The 7,436-nt window shown below is 49.0% G+C and overlaps 2 non-coding genes and 1 pseudogene across 2 annotated transcripts; all 3 read right to left on the bottom strand.

The window, feature by feature from the left end:
* Positions 1 to 62, bottom strand: part of LOC126876890 (large subunit ribosomal RNA) — an 8,465-nt pseudogene extending 8,403 nt beyond the window's left edge.
* A 1,937-nt stretch (positions 63 to 1,999) lies between these two features.
* LOC126876867 (5.8S ribosomal RNA) lies at positions 2,000 to 2,154 on the bottom strand. Its single transcript, XR_007694583.1, has one exon. It is a non-coding gene; the product is annotated as a 5.8S ribosomal RNA (ribosomal RNA).
* Positions 2,155 to 5,513: 3,359 nt separating this feature from the next.
* On the bottom strand, positions 5,514 to 7,436 carry LOC126876880 (small subunit ribosomal RNA). Its single transcript, XR_007694596.1, has one exon. It is a non-coding gene; the product is annotated as a small subunit ribosomal RNA (ribosomal RNA).

Here is a 7,436-nt window from a genome sequence, read left to right as displayed (position 1 = left end):
TCTTTTCCTCCGCTTAGTAATATGCTTAAATTCAGCGGGTGATCTCGCCTACTCTGAGGTCGCTTCAACGTCACGACGCGAAACGAAAATTCGTTCGTGTCGTGTTTTGCGTAGACTCGTAGAAAACGAAAGCTCGGAAAGATTCGGTGCGAGAGAAGGTGGTGTGTGTGTGTGTATTTCTCTGTGCGAAAATCGCCTCAAAGAGAAAAAAAATTCGAATAGAAGGAGAACACTCTCTATTCGATATACAATATATATGTATGTATGTATGTACGAGCGTTTTATGCATCTCGCCAAAGTGCCAAACTTCGTTCGTCGTATCATGTTCGAGCTAAGACTCACGCAAGACATCCGTGTAACGATCGTCCGGTTTTTAACGTCCGTCCTCTTTTTCTCCTACAGCCGTTTCTCTTCTCTCGACGATTCCAGCGGTTCCCGGTACGGGAACTCACGCAAGTGAAAAAGCGAGCGAGACGTACCGTCGGGTGGGTGTGTGTGTTCGGGGACTGGACGACCGGCGCGACGTTAGGATGCGCGGTCCAGCGATAGACGACGAAGAGGCATGGGATGACCAACACTCTCTTTTCTCTATTCTCGAAGCGTCGAATTGCCATAAAAAAAAAATCACACGCGCGCACGACATAGTCGTACGCGCGTGTATACCTCGTCTCTCTCAAAGTTTTTTTCTCGAGCCTCGCCAAAGGGGATCGTCTTCTTCCTCGTCTACGATCTCTCCGACGACGACGACCGTACGAACAACTTCGTAACGGACTCACATGCGCATCTTCCTCGGGTACAGAAACGCTGCGGAAAACACCTCGAGCTTGTAGTTACAGCAGCACCCGTGTATAGCCGATCTTAGACACACGCTAGTTCGCACACGCGTTACATATATAATATGTAAGATTTCCGACGAACGTGGCTTTTCGGGAGCCAGGCGCGCGGGCAGAGAGATACACGACGACGGGGAAAATTCGTCCCGATACGAGTACGTGTACTCTCCGATCTCCGCGCGACGCTGGGGATCATACCTCCCTAAGTCGTCAGAGCGCTCGAAGAAATCTCGCGTGTGCGTTCCCGGATCTACGGCTGATACTTTCGGGGCTTGTAAAAAAGCACAGAGCGTGTAAAACGCAACGACGACCCATCGATGCGACGGTCCTCGTTGTTGTCAGTCGCTTTCGCGAAGAGACGGAGTGGGCATTCGATCCCTGGGGCTGTACGAGAGTCTTAAGAAAAGACGGTAGATTATGGCAAAGTTTCGCACGCCATCGAGTTTAGGTTTTTTTTTTGGTTCTCTCTTCTCTCCTCTCTCGACCGAGTTCCCATATTTGCTTTCTCTCTCAGTCTCGCCAAATATAATATTCTTTTAAGACGACGTCGGGGGCGCGGACCTTCGTGCGTCGAACACCGGCAAACGTAGCATATATCGCCTGATATGAAAAAAAAATCGGTCACGAGGAGAACACTACGAGTATATACGTTCGATAACCGATACACGAAGCGGTGCATAAGCGGGCGGTCGCCCTCGTAAGGACGACTCACGACGCCGCGAGCACTCACGCAGGTCCGTGACCGGTTCTCTCCGCTCTTATTCGTATCCCTTCGTATACCTTCGTCCGACTCTGAAACGTTCTCTTATAATTTTTAAGAAGAACGACGGCGGGTTGTCAAGGCAAGAAGGGACAGAGAGAGACAGAGGTAGAGTTTCGTAGTCTCCCGTGAACACGATAGATTATATATCGAGCATGCGTACGACTTGCACGGTCTCTGCACGACCGCGACGAACGCCGACGAGCGTCCAACAATCGCTCGTACGTCGCGTATGTTCTCTCCGTCCGCTCTTATTCGTATCCTCGTTCTTGTACCTTCGTCCGACTCTGAAACGTTCTCTTATATAAAGAAGAACGACGGCGGGTTGTTAAGGCAAGAAGGGACAGAGAGAGACAGATACGGAGAGTAACGATACGCAACGCAAGCAGTCTTAGGTTTACGTGAGCAACCCTCAGCCAGGCGTGGTCCAGGAATTGTATCCGTGGACCGCAATGTGCGTTCGAAATGTCGATGTTCATGTGTCCTGCAGTTCACACGTTGACGCGCAATTAGCTGCGTTCTTCATCGACCCACGAGCCAAGTGATCCACCGTTCAGGGTAATCTTTTATAAATTTACAACAGTTCAATACTCAAATGTACTCTTCTCGGTTCTAGCGAAGCCGAGTTCCGTCACGTTCGACCAACGGGAATCGAACGCGCAGAAGTCGCCATAGGATTGACGACACAAAAACGTTCGAAAAAAAAAGAAAACGACGAACGCGCGAAGATACGCGCGTTCGCCGGCCGGGCGTAAAGTACATTATGATATATAACAACCATCGAGATCGAAGCTCCGTTCGTCAGGAAACGACGGGGATATATACACCCGATTCTGAATCCTCTGTACAGCACACGATCTCGCGAACGAGTAAGCACGGTGGCTAGCCCATGTTATATATGTGTTTGATTCTACTCTCTCGTCCAATTATTCAAGAAACAGCGCGCGTGCATCTCTCCATCGTTCGGGTGATAGTAAAGATTCGATGGGATTCGCGCGGCCGTCCGCCTCGAGCGGTCTTTCGTCCCAATATCCAGAAGCAGAGTTTGAAAAACTCTAGCGACGGCACGGGTGTCCGACTCACGACATCGAGGTTTCGAAGCCGGCGATCCCCTCCGAACGGATGGCGACCACGCGACCGACTGAAAGCATGAAAAATCGACGAAAGATAGAACACATCTCCGTTCGGGTGGTGTTTTTTTTTTTAAAAAAAAAAAAAACAAAAATTCGATGGGACTCGCAGCCATCGTCCTCGCGCGGTCTTTCGTCCCGATATCCAGAAGCAGAGTTTGAAAAACTCTAGCGACGGCACGGGTGTCCGACTCACGACAACGAGGATAGACAGCCGGTCCCCTCCGAACGGGTTATGCGACGATAAACTCGATGAAACTTTAGTCTCGTTCAGGTAGTGTGTGTCTTGTAAATCAAAAATTCGATGGGACTCGCATCCATCGTCCTCGCGCGGTCTTTCGTCCCAACATCCAGAAGCAGAGTTTGAAAAACTCTAGCGACGGCACGGGTGTCCGACTCACGACAACGAGGATAGACAGCCGGTCCCCTCTGAACGGTATATTATATATGAGATGATAGACGACAAACTGGATGAAACTTTAAGTCTCGTTCAGGTAGTGTGTAAATCAAAAATTCGATGGGACTCGCATCCGTCGTCCTCGCGCGGTCTTTCGTCCCGATATCCAGAAGCAGAGTTTGAAAAACTCTAGCGACGGCACGGGTCTCCGACTCACGACAACGAGGAAAGACAGCCGGTCCCCTCTGAACGGTATATTATATGAAACTTTAAGTCTCGTTCAGGTAGTGTTTAAATAAAAAATTCGATGGGACTCGCATCCGTCGTCCTCGCGCGGTCTTTCGTCCCGATATCCAGAAGCAGAGTTTGAAAAACTCTAGCGACGGCACGGGTGTCCGACTCACGACAACGAGGAAAGACAGCCGGTCCCCTCTGAACGGTATATTATATGAAACTTTAAGTCTCGTTCAGGTAGTGTTTAAATAAAAAATTCGATGGGACTCGCATCCGTCGTCCTCGCGCGGTCTTTCGTCCCGATATCCAGAAGCAGAGTTTGAAAAACTCTAGCGACGGCACGGGTGTCCGACTCACGACAACGAGGAAAGACAGCCGGTCCCCTCTGAACGGTATATTATATGAAACTTTAAGTCTCGTTCAGGTAGTGTGTAAGTCAAAAATTCGATGGGACTCGCATCCGTCGTCCTCGCGCGGTCTTTCGTCCCGATATCCAGAAGCAGAGTTTGAAAAACTCTAGCGACGGCACGGGTGTCCGACTCACGACAACGAGGATAGACAGCCGGTCCCCTCTGAACGGTATATAATATGAAACTTTAAGTCTCGTTCAGGTAGTGTGTAAGTCAAAAATTCGATGGGACTCGCATCCGTCGTCCTCGCGCGGTCTTTCGTCCCGATATCCAGAAGCAGAGTTTGAAAAACTCTAGCGACGGCACGGGTGTCCGACTCACGACAACGAGGATAGACAGCCGGTCCCCTCTGAACGGTATATAATATACATTATGCGACGGTAGACGATCAACTAGACGAAACTTTAGTCTCGTTCAGGTGGTGTAAAAAAAATTCGATGGGATACGCACGCACGGCTGTCGTCGTCCTCGAGCGGTCTTTCGTCCCAATATCCAGAAGCAGAGTTTGAAAAACTCTAGCGACGGCACGGGTGTCCGACTCACGACATCGAGGCTTCGAAGCCGGCGGCGTTCCCCTCTGAACGAACTTCGGCTAGACTAGTTACGAATCGTTGCTACACATCGTCTTCATCGTCGTCGTCGTCGACATCGACATCATCATCATATCATCATCATCATCATCATCATCATCGGTCATCGTCGCATAGCGGGCCAACATCCACGCGATGCGTCTTCGTTCTAGGTTACCCGATCCACGAGTATGTTACACGTGGTTTCGTTATTTCGAACGAAACGACATACGAAGAGCACACGCCCTTTGGGTAGGAAGCACGTTTCGAGAACGACGAGAGTTTCGATGAAAGAGACGAGAGAAGTCGACGCAGAAGGTATCCATGGATCTTCGAAGAGAACCTTCGAAGATGTATATCGGTATCCTTTCGCTCTGCGCGACTCGCTACAAGTTCTTTCGCTCTCGTCGACTCGTTCTAGACGCTTCGTTCGATCCCAAAGAGGAGTCTTCGATATGTCCCGTTGCTAGGAGGAGAACAAACGCAACACAGACCACGAAACATAGAAGAGAATAGGCGAGCATGATCACTCCGACACGAGGCACTTTAGAGATTTTCTTATTAGTTTGCATGGACTTTTATATTTCGTTTGTACGGTTTCCACGATGCAAATACGAAATACGAGATCGTGACGGCGGGTCTTTCTGTGTACGGCCTCTCGCAGGCGCCACGACTGCATTTCTCTTTACACCTGGTTTCCATCGTAATTTTTTCGTTTGATATCGAGCCTTAACTTTTGTTGGCTCTTTCGAAGCTAGAGTTCCCTTTTATTAGAATTTCATATATATATATATATATTATATGTTATATGTTTTATTCGGAGACGGCGGGTCTTTCTGTTTACGACCTCACGCAGGCGCCTCGAATAAGTTTCATTCGCATTTCGTTTTTATACTTGTATATATATATCTCTTCATCCCGATGATCGAGAGAGAGTGCCACCTTCTCTTCGTATAATTCCGTAGCTGGAGGGTCGTCTCCTCCTTAAGAATATTTCTATTCGTGCCAACGGAGGTTGCCAAGCTCCCTGGCGTTTTCGTTTGTTAAAGTATATAGCTTGTTAATACGTCGTATATACTTTCGTCGATACAGGAGGAGTACGGCTCCTTACCGACCATTGTGATATATATTTCATAGTTTTTATATGTGTTCAAGTCAAATTCTTTTGGTATCGTATCGTTAATGATCCTTCCGCAGGTTCACCTACGGAAACCTTGTTACGACTTTTACTTCCTCTAAATGATCAAGTTTGGTCATCTTCCCGGTAACATCGGCAATGCTTATCACATTGGCCGCGCACCAGTCCGAAGACCTCACTAAATCATTCAATCGGTAGTAGCGACGGGCGGTGTGTACAAAGGGCAGGGACGTAATCAACGCGAGCTTATGACTCGCGCTTACTGGGAATTCCTCGTTCATGGGGAATAATTGCAAGCCCCAATCCCTAGCACGAAGGAGGTTCAGCGGGTTACCCGGGCCTTTCGGCCAGGGAAAACACGCTGATTCCTTCAGTGTAGCGCGCGTGCGGCCCAGAACATCTAAGGGCATCACAGACCTGTTATTGCTCAATCTCGTGCGGCTAGAAGCCGCCTGTTCCTCTAAGAAGATTTGTTTGTACGTTGGTAGTAAAAACCCACCGACCGAAGCCGGGGGCCTTCGAGATACCATAAGTTACGTCTATTTAGCAGGCTAGAGTCTCGTTCGTTATCGGAATTAACCAGACAAATCGCTCCACCAACTAAGAACGGCCATGCACCACCACCCACCGAATCAAGAAAGAGCTATCAATCTGTCAATCCTTCCGGTGTCCGGGCCTGGTGAGGTTTCCCGTGTTGAGTCAAATTAAGCCGCAGGCTCCACTCCTGGTGGTGCCCTTCCGTCAATTCCTTTAAGTTTCAGCTTTGCAACCATACTTCCCCCGGAACCCAAAAGCTTTGGTTTCCCGGAAGCTGCCCGCCGAGTCATCGGAGGAACTTCGGCGGATCGCTGGCTGGCATCGTTTATGGTTAGAACTAGGGCGGTATCTGATCGCCTTCGAACCTCTAACTTTCGTTCTTGATTAATGAAAACATTTTTGGCAAATGCTTTCGCTTCTGTCCGTCTTGCGACGATCCAAGAATTTCACCTCTAACGTCGCAATACGAATGCCCCCATCTGTCCCTATTAATCATTACCTCGGGGCTCCGAAAACCAACAAAATAGAACCGAGGTCCTATTCCATTATTCCATGCACACAGTATTCAGGCGAAGGTAGCCTGCTTTAAGCACTCTAATTTGTTCAAAGTAAACGTATCGGCCCACCTCGACACTCAGTGAAGAGCACCGCGATGGGATATTAGTTGGACCGCCCGCGAGGAGCTAAGCCCACCGATAGGACGTACCACATAATGCCAGTTAAACACCGCGAGCGGTGAACCGACACTGTGACACACAGATTCAACTACGAGCTTTTTAACCGCAACAACTTTAATATACGCTATTGGAGCTGGAATTACCGCGGCTGCTGGCACCAGACTTGCCCTCCAATTGGTCCTCGTTAAAGGATTTAAAGTGTACTCATTCCGATTACGGGGCCTCGGATGAGTCCCGTATCGTTATTTTTCGTCACTACCTCCCCGTGCCGGGAGTGGGTAATTTGCGCGCCTGCTGCCTTCCTTGGATGTGGTAGCTGTTTCTCAGGCTCCCTCTCCGGAATCGAACCCTGATTCCCCGTTACCCGTTACAACCATGGTAGGCGCAGAACCTACCATCGACAGTTGATAAGGCAGACATTTGAAAGATGCGTCGCCGGTGCTAGATGACCATGCGATCAGCACAAAGTTATTCAGAGTCACCAAAACAAACGATGGACGGACAGACGAGCCATCCGCCACCGATTGGTTTTGATCTAATAAAAGCATTCCTACCATCTCTGGTCGGAATCTGTTTGCATGTATTAGCTCTAGAATTACCACAGTTATCCAAGTAAATGTAGGTATGATCTAAGAAACCATAACTGATTTAATGAGCCATTCGCGGTTTCACCTTAATGCGGCATGTACTGAGACATGCATGGCTTAATCTTTGAGACAAGCATATGACTACTGGCAGGATCAACCAGGGA

Source organism: Bombus huntii, unplaced genomic scaffold, assembly GCF_024542735.1.
Source record: "Bombus huntii isolate Logan2020A unplaced genomic scaffold, iyBomHunt1.1 ctg00000101.1, whole genome shotgun sequence".
NCBI classification, from domain to species: Eukaryota; Metazoa; Arthropoda; class Insecta; order Hymenoptera; family Apidae; genus Bombus; species Bombus huntii.
The sequence above is the reverse complement of the archived record's forward strand: the minus strand, read 5'-3'. Positions and strand labels throughout refer to the sequence as shown.